This window comes from Eptesicus fuscus, chromosome 2 (assembly GCF_027574615.1).
Source record: "Eptesicus fuscus isolate TK198812 chromosome 2, DD_ASM_mEF_20220401, whole genome shotgun sequence".
In the NCBI taxonomy this organism is placed as follows: Eukaryota; Metazoa; Chordata; class Mammalia; order Chiroptera; family Vespertilionidae; genus Eptesicus; species Eptesicus fuscus.
This window is the reverse complement of record NC_072474.1, coordinates 50,080,495-50,094,930: the sequence shown is the minus strand read 5'-3', so window position 1 is coordinate 50,094,930 and position 14,436 is coordinate 50,080,495.

The following is a 14,436-nucleotide window of genomic DNA, read 5'->3' as shown; positions in this document are numbered from 1 at the left end:
GTCCTATAGTATTCCACTATATCTTCCAGACTTTAAGTAATATTTCATTGTAGAATAATTACGTTGTTCTGTTATACTTTTTGGAAGTATAGTTATACTCTGCTTCCACTTTCTCACTCTCACATTCTTACCTCATTTTCAACTCTGTCTTTTAATTAAAACTGTTTTCTTGAAAGTTGTTAGTGGCCTCATTTAAAAAAAATCACCCTTAGAAATTTCTTTGTAGCACTGGCCCATGTGGCTCAGTTGGTTGGAGTGTCATCCACTAGACCAAAAGTTGGTGGGTTCAATTCCCAAACAGGACACATATCCAGCTTGTAGGATTTATCCCTGTTCTGGCCATATGTGTGAGGCAACCAATTGATGTTTCTTTCTCACATCAATGCTTCCCTCCCTCCCTTTCTCGCTCTAAAAAGCAATAAAAATTTTCTTCATACTGCCAGCCGTGCTTCCCAGGCACCCGAGCCAGCCCTGACTGTCAGTGCATGGGGCTCCCACCAGCCATGCCTCCCAGGCACTGGAGCCAGCACTGACTGTCAGTGCACGCGCCTGTCCATGGCTCTCACCAGCTGAACCTCCCGGGCACCTAAGCCGGCCCTGACTATTGGTGTCCACGGCTCTCGCTGGCCACGTCTCACAAACACCCCAGCTGGCCCTATCAATGGCTGCATCTCCTGGGCACCTGAGCTGGCCCCTGACTCACGGAGCATGTGGGGTTCCTACTGACCTGTGCCGCCAGGCCTCCCAATACCCCAAGCCTGCCCTTGACTGTCAGGGTGTGCTACACTCCCATCAAGTCCACCCCACAGCTCAGGCCCCACACAACTTGGCCACTGGACCCTTCAGGGACAGAAAAAATGGGGAGACAAAAAAGCAGCCCCCAAAGGAAAGAAAAGGAGGACCCCTCCCAAAAGTAACTAACTGAAACAGAGGCATGCAATATGTCAGAATAATGGTCATACAGTTCATAAACTGGATGGATGAGAAAATCAACAACCTATGTAAGAATCAAGAAGAAATCAAAAGTGATAAAGCTACAATAAAACACACGATAGAAGGGTTCAACAGTAGACTAAGAGAAGCAGAGGACTGAATTAGTGAGCTAGAAGATAGGGTAGAGAAACAAGCCCAATCTGAACAGCAACTGGAGAAAAAAATTAGAAATCAGGAGGAGAGCCTAAGAGAGCTTTGGGACAAGATGAAATGAAGTAACATACATATAATAGGGGTTCCAGAAGGACAAGAAGAGCAGCAAGGATTAGAGAATCTATTTGAAGAAATAATGACAGAAAACTTCCCTGATATGGGGAAGAAAAAGGTGACACAAGCACAGAGAGTCCCAAATAAGTTGAACCCCAAAAGACCCACCCCAAGACATGTCATAATTACAATGGCAAACAATCTTAAGGGCTGCAAGAGAGACACACAAAGTTACCTACAAAGGATCTCCCATTAGATTATCAAATGATTTCTCAACAGAAACACTTCAGGCCAGAAGGGAATGAAATGAAATATACAAAGTAATGCAAAGCAAGGGACTGAATCCAAGCATACTCTATCGAGCAAGGCTATCATTCAAAACTGAAGGGGAAATCAGGAGCTTCACAGACAAATAAAAGGGGGAAGGAGGAACACAGGCACAAAAAATAAAAATGGCTACAAACAATTACCTATCAATAATAACTTTAAATGTAAATGGACTAAATGCTCCAATCAAAAGACATCGAGTGGCTGAATTGATAAGAAAACATGACCCATATATATGCTGTTTACAAGAGACCCACCTCAGAACAAGAGACTCACACAGACTGAAAGTAAAGGGCTGGAAAAATATCTTTCAGGCAGATGGAAATGAAAAAAAAGCAAGCTGGGGTAGCAATACTTCTATCTGACAAAATAGACCTCAAAGTGAAGGCCATAACAAGAGATAAGGAAGGCCACTTCATAATACTAAAGGGATCGATACAACAAGAGGATATAACTCTTGTAAATACTTATGCACCCAAGGCAGGAGCACCCAAATACATTAAAAAATAAACAAACACAAAAAAACCCCCCAAAAACAAAAAAACAACTTCCAGAAGAAATCAAGGGAGAGATTGTCAGCAATACAATCATAGTAGGGGACTTTAATACCCCACTGACATCAATGGATAAATCCTCTAGACAAAAATCAGCAAAGAAACAGCAATCCTAAATGACTCACTAGATTAGATGGACTTAATTGACATCTTCAGAACATTTCACCCCAAAGCTACAGAATATACATTCTTCTCAAGTGCACATGGGACATTTTCAAAGACAGACCACATATTGAGTCACAGGCAAAGTCTCTCCAAATTCAAGAAGATTGAAATCATATCAAGCATTTTCTCAGACCACAATGGCATAATATTAGGAATAAATTACAATACTATATAATAAAAGGGCAATATGCAAATCAACTGAACGGCAGAACAACCAGTCACTATGACACGCACTGACCACCAGGGGGCAGACGCTCAATGCAGGAGCTGCCCCCAGCCTACAGGCCCCGATCACCTGATGGGGGCTTGCTGGCTAACCTCTCGATCCCTTCCCCTGGCTGGCAGGCTCTGATCACACTATGGGGAACAGGAAACCGGGGGTGGGTGGCGGCCAATGTGGACAGTGCCAGGCCAAGGTCCCCACCCTGCCAGTCGCCCCACACACAGAGAGCCACCTGTGGCAGGGGGCGGGGCCACCAATTGGCGGGAATGACCAACCTCTCAGTTTCTCCCCCCGACTGGTAGGCTCTGATTGCCTGATGGCAAACAGGGAATGAATGGGTGGGGAGAAGGGGTGGCGGTGGGGGGCAGGGCCAGCTGCCAGGGAAGATGGCCCTGATTGCAGGCCAGGCCTAGGGACCATACCCATGCATGAATTTCATGTGCCAGGCCTCTAGTAAAAACAATAAAAAAATTCAAACACTTAGAGGCTCAATAGCATGCTATTAAAAATGATTGGGTTACCAAAGAGATCAAAGAAGAAATTAAAAATATCCTGGAAATGAATTATAATGAAAACACAACAATCCAAAACCTATGAGACATAGTGAAAGCAGTCCTGAAAGGGAAGTTCATAGCTCTATAGGCCTACCTCAAAAAACAAGAAAAAATGGTAATAAATTATCTATCTCTAGAATTTAAAGAATTAGAAAGAGAGCAACAAGAAAAGCCCAGAGTGAGCAGAAGGAAAGAGTTAATAAAGATTAGAGCAGAAATAAATGACATAGAGACCAAACAAACAAACAAACAAACAAACAAAACAAAAGATCAATGAAACCAAGAGCTGGTTCTTTGAAATGATAAACAAGATTGATGAAATTCTAGCCATGCTCACCAAGAAGCAAAGAGAGGGGACCCAAATAAACAAAATCAGAAATGAATGAGGTGAAATAACAACAGACCCCACAGAAATACAAAGTATTGTTAAAAAAATACTATGAACAACTCTATTCCAACAAACTAGACAACCTAGAGGAAATAGACATATTCCTAGAAAAATACAACCTTCTAAAACTCAACCAAGAAGAATAAAAAAAATCTCAACAGGCCAATAACTAAGGAGGAAATTGTAGCAGTCATCAAAAAACTTCCAGCAAATAAAAGCCCGGGGCCAGACAGCTTCATAGGGGAGTTTACCAAACATTCAAACACGAAATAAAACCTATCCTTCTCAGACTATTCCAAAAAATTCAAGAGGAAGGCACACTACCAAGCTCTTTCTATGAAGCCAGCATTACCCTAATTCCAAAACCAGATAAAGACACTACAAAGAAAGAGAACTCAGGCCAATATCCCTGATGAACATAGATGCTAAAATCCTCAACAAAATTCTAGAAAACTGGATCCAGTATTACATTAGAAAAACCATACACTATGAACAAGTGGGATTTATTACAGGGATGCAAGGATGGTACAATATCCGCAAATCAATAAACGTGATACATCACATAAACAAATTGAGAGACAAAAATCACATAATCATATCAATTGATGCAGAAAAGGCATTTGACAAAGTCCAACACCCTTTCTTGATAAAAACTCTCAGCAAAGTGGGAATAGAGGGATCATACCTCAACATAATAAAAGCCTTATCTGACAAACCTACAGCCAACATCATACTCAATGGGCAAAAACTAAAACCATTTTCGCTAAGAACAGGAACAAGACAGGGATGCCCACTTTCACCACTCCTGTTTGACATAGTAGTACTGGAAGTGCTAGCCATAGCAATCAGACAAGAAGAAGAAATAAAAGGCACCCAAATTAGAAAAGAAGAAGTAAAATTTTCATTATTCGCAGATGACATGATATTGTACATAGACAACCCTAAAGACTTTATAAAAAACTACTAGAATTAATAAATGAATTTGGTAATGTAGCAGGATACAAAATTAACACCCAAAATCTATGGTTTTTTAATACACCAATAATGAACTCACAGAAAGAGAAACTAAAAAAAAAAAAAAAAAAAAAAAAAAAATCCCATTTACCATTGAACAAAAAAAATTAAGATTCCTAGGAATAAATTTAATCAAGGAAGCAAAGGACCTTTACTCAGAAAATTACAGGACGCTGAAAAAAGAGATAGAGGAAGACATAAGCAAATAGAAGAATATACCGTATTCATGGATCAGTAGAATCAACATCATTAAAATGTCCATACTACCCAAAGCAATCTATAGATTCAATGCAATCCCCATTAAAATACCAATGGCATACTTTAAAGATCTAGAACAAACTCTCCAAAAATTCATCTGGAACAAAAAAAGACCCCAAATAGCTGCAGCAATCCTGAGAAAGAAGAACAAAGTTGGAGGGATCACAATCCCAGATATCAAACTATACTACAAAGCCCTGTTCTCAAAACTGCCTGCTACTGGCACAAGAACAGACATATAGACTAATGGAACTGAACAGAGAACCAGAAATAGACCCAAGCCTTTATGCTCAGTTAATATTTGACAAAGGACGCAAGACAGTCTCTTCAATAAATGGTGTTGGGAGAATTGAACAGATACATGCAAAAAAAATGAAACTAGACCACCAACTTACACCATACACAAAAATAAACTCAAAATGGATAAAGGACTTAAATGTAAGACGGGAAACCATAGAAATCTTAGAAGAAGCCATAGGCAGCAAAATAGCAGACATTTGTCGTAGCAATATTTTTATCGACACAACTCCTGAGGCAATGGAAACTAAGGAGAAAATAAACAAATGGGACTACATCAAAATAGAAAGATTCTGCACAGCAAAAGAAACCATCAACAAAACAACAAGAAGGTCCACTGCATGGGAGAACATATTTGCCAATGTTATCTCTGATAAGGGTTTAATCTCCAAAATTTATAGGGGATTCATACAACTTAACAAAAGGAAAATAAACAATCCAATCGAAAAAATGGGCAAAAGACCTAAATAGACACTTTCCTAAAGAGGACATACAGAAGACCAGGAGACATATGAAAACATGCTCAAAGTCACTAATCATCAGAGAGATGCAAATCGAAACAACAATGAGGTACCATCTAACACCTGTCAGAATGACTATCATCAACAAATGACAAGTGCTGGAGAGGATACGGAGAAAAAGGAACCCTCAGGCACTGATGGTGGAATGCAGACTGGTGTAGCCACTGTAGAGAACAGTATGGCATTTCCTCAAAAAATTAAAACTGGAACTTCCATTTGACCCAGTAATCCCACTTCTAGGTATATATCACAAGAAAACAGAAGCACCAGTCAGAAAGGATATATGCACCCCTTATGTTCATAGCAGCACAATTTACCATAGCTAAGATTTGGAATCAGCCTAAGTGCCCATCAGAAGATGAGTAGATTAGAAGACTGTGGTACATCTACACAATGGAATACTACGCTGCTGTAAAAAAGAAGGAATTCTTACCAGTTGCAACAGCATGGATGGGACTGGAGAGCATTATGCTAAGCGAAATAAACCAGTCGGAGAAAGATAAATATCACATGATCTCACTCATATGTGGAATATAATGAGCAACATAAACTGATGAACAAAGATAGAACCAGAGTCATAGAAGCATCAAACAGACTGTCCAACCTATGAGGGAAGGTGGGGTGTGTGTGTGTGTGAGGGGGTAAGGGATAAACCAAAGGACTTGTATGCATGCATATGAGCATAACCAATGGACACAGACCGGGGGTGGAGGGGAGGTGAGGCTCTGTGCTGGTGGGTGGGGGTGGGCGGGGAGCAGTCAAGGTGGGAAAAAGGAGACATTTGTAATACTTTAAGCAATAAAGAACTTAAATTAAAAAAATTTTTTTCATAGCATTTAATTTTTGTAGACTTTCTTATCATATTTTTATGAATCCTTTCCCTTTAATTTGAACTGTAGACAGGAGTTTCTATCTGCTCCTAGACATCTCTGTTTTAACAATGGTATTGATGTTCACAGAACAACCTCATCTTTCACCACTCCAGACTCCTTTCTTGGACTCCTCCTTTTTGATATTAGCACTTTCATTTTTCCTTAATGTTCTGAAACCTGCATTGACCTTGCGCTCTATGTTGTTTACAAGCTCTGTGTATTCTACCTGTCATGTGCCTTTCATTTCCTTCTTTCTATTTTATCATTACACTGTGGTAATTCTTATTACTTCTTGCTTGCACTATCATAATAGCTCTCCTTCTGATTTTCCTATTTTCAGAGCTCCCTCTGCCAGTTCATGTTTCAAAATGGTGCTAGGATTTCCTTCCAGGTTTCCCAGTTTATGTTCTTGCCTCAACCGAAAGTCGATCTTTCTCAAATGCACTGTCTGCCTCCTGCCTCCATGATTTCATTCAAACTGTTTGCTTGATTGAAACACCTGCTGCGGTCTGTGCCCCCTGAATCCTAACTTATGCTTAAAGCCCCTCTCTAGGCACCTATCTTGCCTTTCCCAGTCCTTCTCTTCAGATAAGGTCTTTTCCCTCCTTGAATCCCATAGCACTCATTACATTTGTACCCCTCTCACTGCTCACACATAGATAGACCTCCTAAAGCAACACTTACTGTTTCATGCTCTATGTTTTTTTGTGTCCCTTTTGCACACCTCCCCCACAGCCTCCTTAACTGTAAAGGTTGCATTTTACTTAGTTTCAAGTCCTGCAGAATGTACTTCCAAATCCTAAAAAATATTAAGTGCTTATTACTGCCGATTTAATTGAATCTTTACCTTGGAAATATCATAGCCGTTAACACACTTTTCTGAATGCTTGGTCTTGGCCTTCTTCTGCTGATTGGTAGGCCCATTTATGAAACTCAAATTAGAATTCAGAGTTTAGACAATTCAGTTGGCTATTGGGAAATCAAATGAATGAATGCGATTTCTCTCTTCTCTGTCTCTCTGTCTCTCTGTCTCTCTGTCTCTCTGTCTCTCTCTCTCTCTCTCTGAGAGAGCAAGAAAGAGAGAGAAAAAATTAATGACTTAAAGACAAAACAACCTCTCCCATGAAGAGACATAGATGAATATTGGCATCTTCTACTTTTATAATTTTTATGTTCCATGTATGTTTGTTTCATGTGTGTATTAATTGCCACATGGTTATCTTTGTTAGTTCATAGGTTGTGTAAGGGTGCTATGTCAATATCATTGGTTCAACTGCTTAGTATTAATTTTTTGTTTTCAAGATTTTAGATCAAATTGTTATATTGCTAATGTTTGTCGTAAACATCACAGAAAGGATTGGGTGATATGATATTAGTGAGTTAGTGAAAATATATTACTGCTAGTAGAAAAAGGATATGTCTACTTTGGTGGATATCACCTTACACAGAGAGCTGTTTGAAGTACACTTTACTTTGTATTGCAAAACCTACAGAATTACATGAGGTTGCAGATCCCAGCTGAGCTGGCTTTAGCCAGATATTTAACTATGAATATATTGGGGTATATCATGGAATCTAAGAGCAAAGGGGCAGATTGACCTTACGAAGGACCTGGACCTGGACACTAGACCTCCACCAGAACTCCATTCTTCTTCATTTCCCTGCTGAAGACTGGCTTTGTTTCAGTCTTTGTTCATGTGGTTGACATTATTGTCCCAGGTTGACTATTTCTCCAGGTCACATATTACTGGGCCAGACTCTTAGGAAGGGACTGAATCAACATACTTTCTTTGGTCTAGATTCCAAATTCCCAGGAGTTTTGTGATCACACCTTGCCCCATCAATAAAAAGGACTCTTAGGAGCTTATAAAATTAAGAAATAAACAGGTCCTAGTGAGGAGATGAGCTTGGTAGACAATCTCACAGATATTCATTCTATTGAGTTGACTTATGCAAATTGCTCAAGAAATTTTCATTCCTGTATTTATATGTGGACAAGATTTTTCTTTATATCACAAAGTCGATGACATTTTCTTGTGTAGGAGGATAGTCAAACTAGGAGTCAGGAGAACTTGGATCAAGTCCTGATCCAGTCATTTATCTATACTAATAAAAGGGTAATATGCTAATTATACCAGGTCAACCGGACATCTTCCGGACGTCCAACTTTCTTCTGGACAAAGCCACGGTGGCCAGGGCCAAGGCAGAGGTGGTTAGGGGCAATCAGGCTGGCACAGGAGCAAGCAGTTAGATGTGAGTTCAGGCCGGCGTGGGGGAGCAAGCAGTTAGGGGCAAGATCAGGCTTGAGTGGGGGAGCAAGCAATTAGGGGCGAGATCAGGCCAGCAGGGGAGGACAGTTGAGGGCAATCACACTGGCAGGGAGGGCAGTTGGGGGGATCAGGCCATCAGGGGAGGCAGTTGGGGGCAATGATGCCGTCAGGGGAGGGCAGTTGGGGGTGATCAGGCTGGCAGGGGAGCAGTTGGGGGGTGATCAGGCTGGCAGGCAGAGGTGGTTAGGGACGATCAGGCAGGCAGGCAGGTGAGCAGTTAGGAGCCAGTGGTCCCGGATTGTGAGAGGGATGTCTGACTGCTGGTTTAGGCCTGATCCTGCAGGGATCACTTTTTCATAGTGCTCTCCAGGTCCATTCAAGCTGTCCATCCATTCTGTCCTGCTCAGAATCAATTATTTTCATTTACATTCCAGACTTCTTCCAGGGATTGGGCCTAAACCAACAGTTGGACATCCCCCAAGGGGTCCCAGATTGGAGAGGGTGCAGGCCGGACTGAGGGTCACCCTCTCCCCCCGTGCATGACTTTTGTGCACCGGACCTCTAGTATATATAAAAGCTTAATATGCAAATTGTCCGCGCAGGAGTTTGACCGGAAGACCGCGAGTTCAATCGCTCTCTATGATGTGCACTGACTACCAGGGGGCAGCGCAGAATGAAGGAAGGCCCCAGTTGGCAGCCAGAAGGCCCTGATCGCTGGCCAGGCCTAGGGACCCTACCCATGCAGGAATTTTGTGCACCATGTCTCTAGTTTATTGTATGATTTTGAGCAAGAAATCTGCTGTGCCTAGATTTTAAGATCTTTAAAGTGAAAGACTTGAACTAGAGTATTTAAAATATCCTTTCCAGCTCTAAAGTGGTATAATTTATGAAACTATGTTAGAAGATTTGTTTCATCTGGTAGAACCAACAAAGTGAAATCCCAAATTCTAGGACTGTCACTGTAAGAATCCTTACTTTCTGAATTTTTATTTTTCAATCATTTGAAACTGAAAGAAAATTTGAATATTATAATATAGTAAACATACCCAACTATGGATTTTTTTCATTTTAATTTTTCTACTCAGCATATTTTTAAATTTAGGGTTTTCTTTTTCTACCAAAGAAGACTTTTTAAAAAAATTTTTAATTAAATCTTGTCATAATTTTAAGCAGTGTAAATGAAGGAAGTGCTCCATGGGTTGTATTGTTTGCTAGCATTCTCTTTTTGTTTTGTCAATACAATTTAATTTTTTTTTCATGTTTTAAATAGCTGCTATTTTATTTTCATTTACATAATATACTAGAGGCCCGGTACATGAAATTTGTGCACAGGGGGTGGGGGTGTGTGTGTCCCTTAGCCCAGCCTGCACCCTTTCCAATCTGGGACCCCTCAGGGGATGTCTGACTACCAGTTTAGCAGGATTGGGCCTAAACCAGCAGTTGGAAATCCCTCTCACAATCTGGGACTGCTGGCTCCTAACCACTCGCCTGCCTGGCTGCCTGATTGCCCCTAACCACTCTGCCTGCCAGGCTGATCACCTCCTAACCACTCCCCTGCTGGCTTGATTGATACCTAACTGCTCCCCTGCCGGCCTGATCCTCCCAACCCCCAACTGCCCTCCCCTGCAGGCCTGGTCCCCCCAACTGTCCTCCCCTGCAGGCCTGGTCACACCAAACTGTCCTCCCCTGCAGGCCTGGTTGCTCCTAACTGCCTTCCCCTGCCGACCATCTTGTGACAATGTGGGGGCGGCCATCTTGTGATGATGTGGGGGTGACCATCTTGTGGCAGCCATCTTGTGACAACATGGGGTGGCCATCTTGTGATGATGTGGGGGCGACCATCTTGTGGTGGCCATCTTGTGACGATGTGGGGGCAACTGTCTTGTGACGCGAGAGTGTGATGGTCAATTTGCATATTACCTCTTTATTGTATAGGATGTTCATTGTAGAATACTGGGAAATGTACATAAGCAAGAAGAAAATAATGATAACTCACAATTCACCACTCAAAGATTTGGTGTTTATCATTCCAGACTTTTTAATGCACATTATAAATGTTCACAGACACACTTATTTTTTCTTAAAAAATTAGATGTTACTACAAATGCTATTTAATATAATTTCTTTTCTTTTTTCTTAAATTCTTTTTAAAAATTGTTTTACTTATTTATTTTTTATTTTATTGATTTCAGAGAGGAAAGGAGAGGGAGAGAGAGATAGAAACATCAATGATGAGAGAATCGTTGATCAGCTGCCTCCTGCATGCCCCCTACTGGGGATCAAGCCTACAAAACCGGGCAAGTGCCCTTGAACGGAATCGAACCCAAGACCCTTCAGTCTGCAGACCAACGCTCTATCTACTGAGCCAAACCAGTTAGGGCTTTTCTTAAATTCTTTATTGTTTAAAAATATTACATATGTCTTCTTTTCCCCCCATTGACCTCTCCCTGGCCACTCTCAACCCCCAGCACATGCCCTCACCTGTGTGTGTCCATGGGTTATGCTTATATGCATGCATACGAGTCCTTTGGTTGTTCTCTTATCACCACCACCTCCCCGCCTTCCCTCTGAGGTTCGACAGTCTGTTTGATGTTTCTATGTCTCTGGATCTATTTTTGTTCATCAGTTTATGTTGTTCATTATATTCCACATATGAGTGCGATCATATGATATTTATCTTTCTCCGACTGGCTTATTTCGCTTAGCATAATGCTCTCCAGTCCCATCCATGCTGTTGCAAATGGTAAGAATTCCTTCTTTTTTACAGTAGCGTAGTATTCCATTGTGTAGATGTACCACAGTTTTCTAATCTACTCATCTTCTGATGGGCACTTAGGTTGATTCCAAATCTTAGCTATGGTAAATTGTGCTGCTATGAACATAGGGGTGCATATATCCTTTCTGATTGGTGTTTCTGCTTTCTTGGGATATATTCCTAGAAGTGGGATTACTGGGTCAAATGGAAGTTCCAGTTTTAATTTTTTGAGGAAATGCCATACTGTTCTCCACAGCGGCTGCACCAGTCTGCACAAGGGTTCCTTTTTCTCTGCATCCTCTCCAGCACTTGTTGTTTGTTGATGATAGCCATTCTGACAGGTGTGAGATGATACCGCATTGTCGTTTTGATTTGCATCTCTCTGATGATTAGTGACTTTGAGCATTTTTTCACATGTCTCTTGGCCTTCTGTATGTCCTCTTTCGAAAAGTGTCTATTTAGGTCCTTTGCCCATTTTTTTGAATGGATTGTTTATCTTCATTTTTTATCAAAATATTTGCAGAGGGGTTAATAAAATGTGAATGGACAATACCTCTGAAGAATCAAAGGGAAAGCTCCTATTCTAATTTCCTGAAACCGCAGGTCTGCATCTGTCTGCCGACCTAAAATATTTACCGAGGCAATTACAAACACCCAGAGAAACTCCACCTCACTCCTGGAGCTACTTTCCCTTTAAAAACCATCCCACCAAATCTACATTACATGGTTTGGAATTCTGGAGAAATCCCCAATGTTCCAGCTGAAGCCTCACCAGAGTTTTAAGATGAGGGCAGCAGAGTCTAATATCAAACTATATTTAATTTGTCGGATAGCAGCTTTGGGATCCCAGATCTAGGGTGGGTCTAGGTCCTCTATGTTGGTTCTCCTGGATGACATTTCTGCTAGTTTGAACACTAATCACATCTAACTATGTGTGTGTGTATGTGTTTTTTTTTAAACCTTTGGACTGATTTTGTCATGTGTATACAACATACAACTATATTTCAAAGATAAACATTAATTCTTGGAGAATTTGTGGTCTAACATTATATTGAGGAGAGAAAAAGAGGACACATTTCTAGCTTCATAATTAGCATGAGGCCACCAGCCAGCCTCCACTGTCTTTACACTGAGTGGAGTTCTCCTTTGGGCCAGGCCAGAGCAGTAATGATAGAGTCATTTGATTTGTCAGTGATAGTTTTCAGGTTTCTAGGAAAGTCTTTGATGTGTCTGTGCAAATAAGAACTCAATTAAATTTCTAGCCAAAGGAATGTTGTCCTCATAGTCTCCATTGGGGAAGGGAAAGGGGAAGGCTTATGCTGATTGATCAATTGGTTTTTATTAGAACAGTTTGTTCCTGTTTTAATTCTGGTTAGCTATTTATTATTAACTAGAGGCCCGGTGCATGAAATCAGTGCATGTGTGTATGTGTGTGTGTGTCCCTCAGGCCAGCCTGAACCCTCTCCAATCTGGGACCCCTCGAGGGATGTTTGACTGCCCATTTAGGGGAGCCGGACATCCCTCTCACAATCCAGGATGGCTGGCTCCCAACTGCTCCCCTGCCTGCCTGCCTGATTGCCCCTAACTGCTTCTGCCTGCCAGCCAGATCACCCCCTAACCACTCACCTGCCAGCCTGATCGATGCCTAACTGCTCCCCTGCTGGCCCAATTGCCCCTAACTGCCCTCTCCTGCCGGCCTGGTCACCCATAACTGCGCTCCCCTGCCAGCCTGGTCGCCCCTAACTGCCCTCCCCCACAGGCCTGGTACCCCCCAACTGCTCTCCCCTGCAGGCCTGGTCCCCCCCAACTGCTCTCCCCTGCAGGCCTGGTACCCCCCAACTGCCCTCCCATGCTGGCCTGGTCCCCCCCAACTGCTCTCCCCTGCAGGCCTAGTACCCCCCAACTGCTCTCCCCTGCAGGCCTGGGTCCTCCCCAACTGCCCTCCTCTGCCGGCCCCGGTACTCCCTAACTGCCCTCCCCTGCAGGTCTGATTGCCCCCAACTGCCCTCTCTTGCAGGCCTGGTCCCTCCCAACTGCCCTCCCCTGCTGGCCTGATCACCCACAACTGTCCTCCCCTGCCAGCCATCTTATGGTGGCCATCTTGTGTCCACATGGGGGCAGCCATCTTTGACCACATGGGGGCGGCCATCTTGTGTGTTGGAGTGACGATCAATTTGCATATTACTCTTTTATTAGATAGGACTAGAGGCCCGGTACATGAAAATTCATGCACTGGAGCGGGGGGTCCCTCAGCCCTGCCTGTCCCCTCTCACAGTCTGGGAGCCCTCAGGGGTGGGAGGCGACCAGGTGATCAGGGAAAGGTGACCCTCCCATCACACCTCTGCTGCCACTGCCGGCAGCGAAAGCCTCAGGAGGCCCTATTTACCTGAGCCTCAGGCAGCCCTGGGCGGTTGGGCAGCTGATATCCAAGGCTTGCCTGTGCCTCGGGCTGGCTCTGGGCAGCTGGAGGGCTGAGGGTGGGTCCGGCTACACTGTGCATCTTTCCTCCCCTCCCACCCTCCCACCCCGCGTTGGGCTGAAAGAACTGCGGGACTCCAGCAGGGCTGAGGGGACTGGGTGCCGCCATCTTGTGGCTATGGGCACTGCCATCTTTGTGACGATGTTATGGTCAATTTCATATTCCCTCTTTATTAGATAGGATTAAGATAAAACTGTTTGGTTTCCCCATTTAATGGGAAGAAACTAACCCATATGGCATGCCTAGTGAATATCAGGGACTTTGTACACTTATTGATTCAGTTCTCACTACAATCCCGTGAGGTAGATATCATGTTTCCTATTAACAAATAAAGTACATAGCTGCATTATTTAATATTATTCAATTCTTAGGGGAGCAGGGATTTAATTGGAAGTTTGTTTGATTATAAATTCATGGTTTTTCCAGTTCAGCTGCTGGTCTGGAACATTTTAGGTTGTTTGATAAAATTTGGGCTCTGTAGTTTCTCTTCTCTTACCATTACCTGTAAACTGAATTTGACTTCTAGGATACTATTAATTTCCTTTTTATTGCTGTAAAG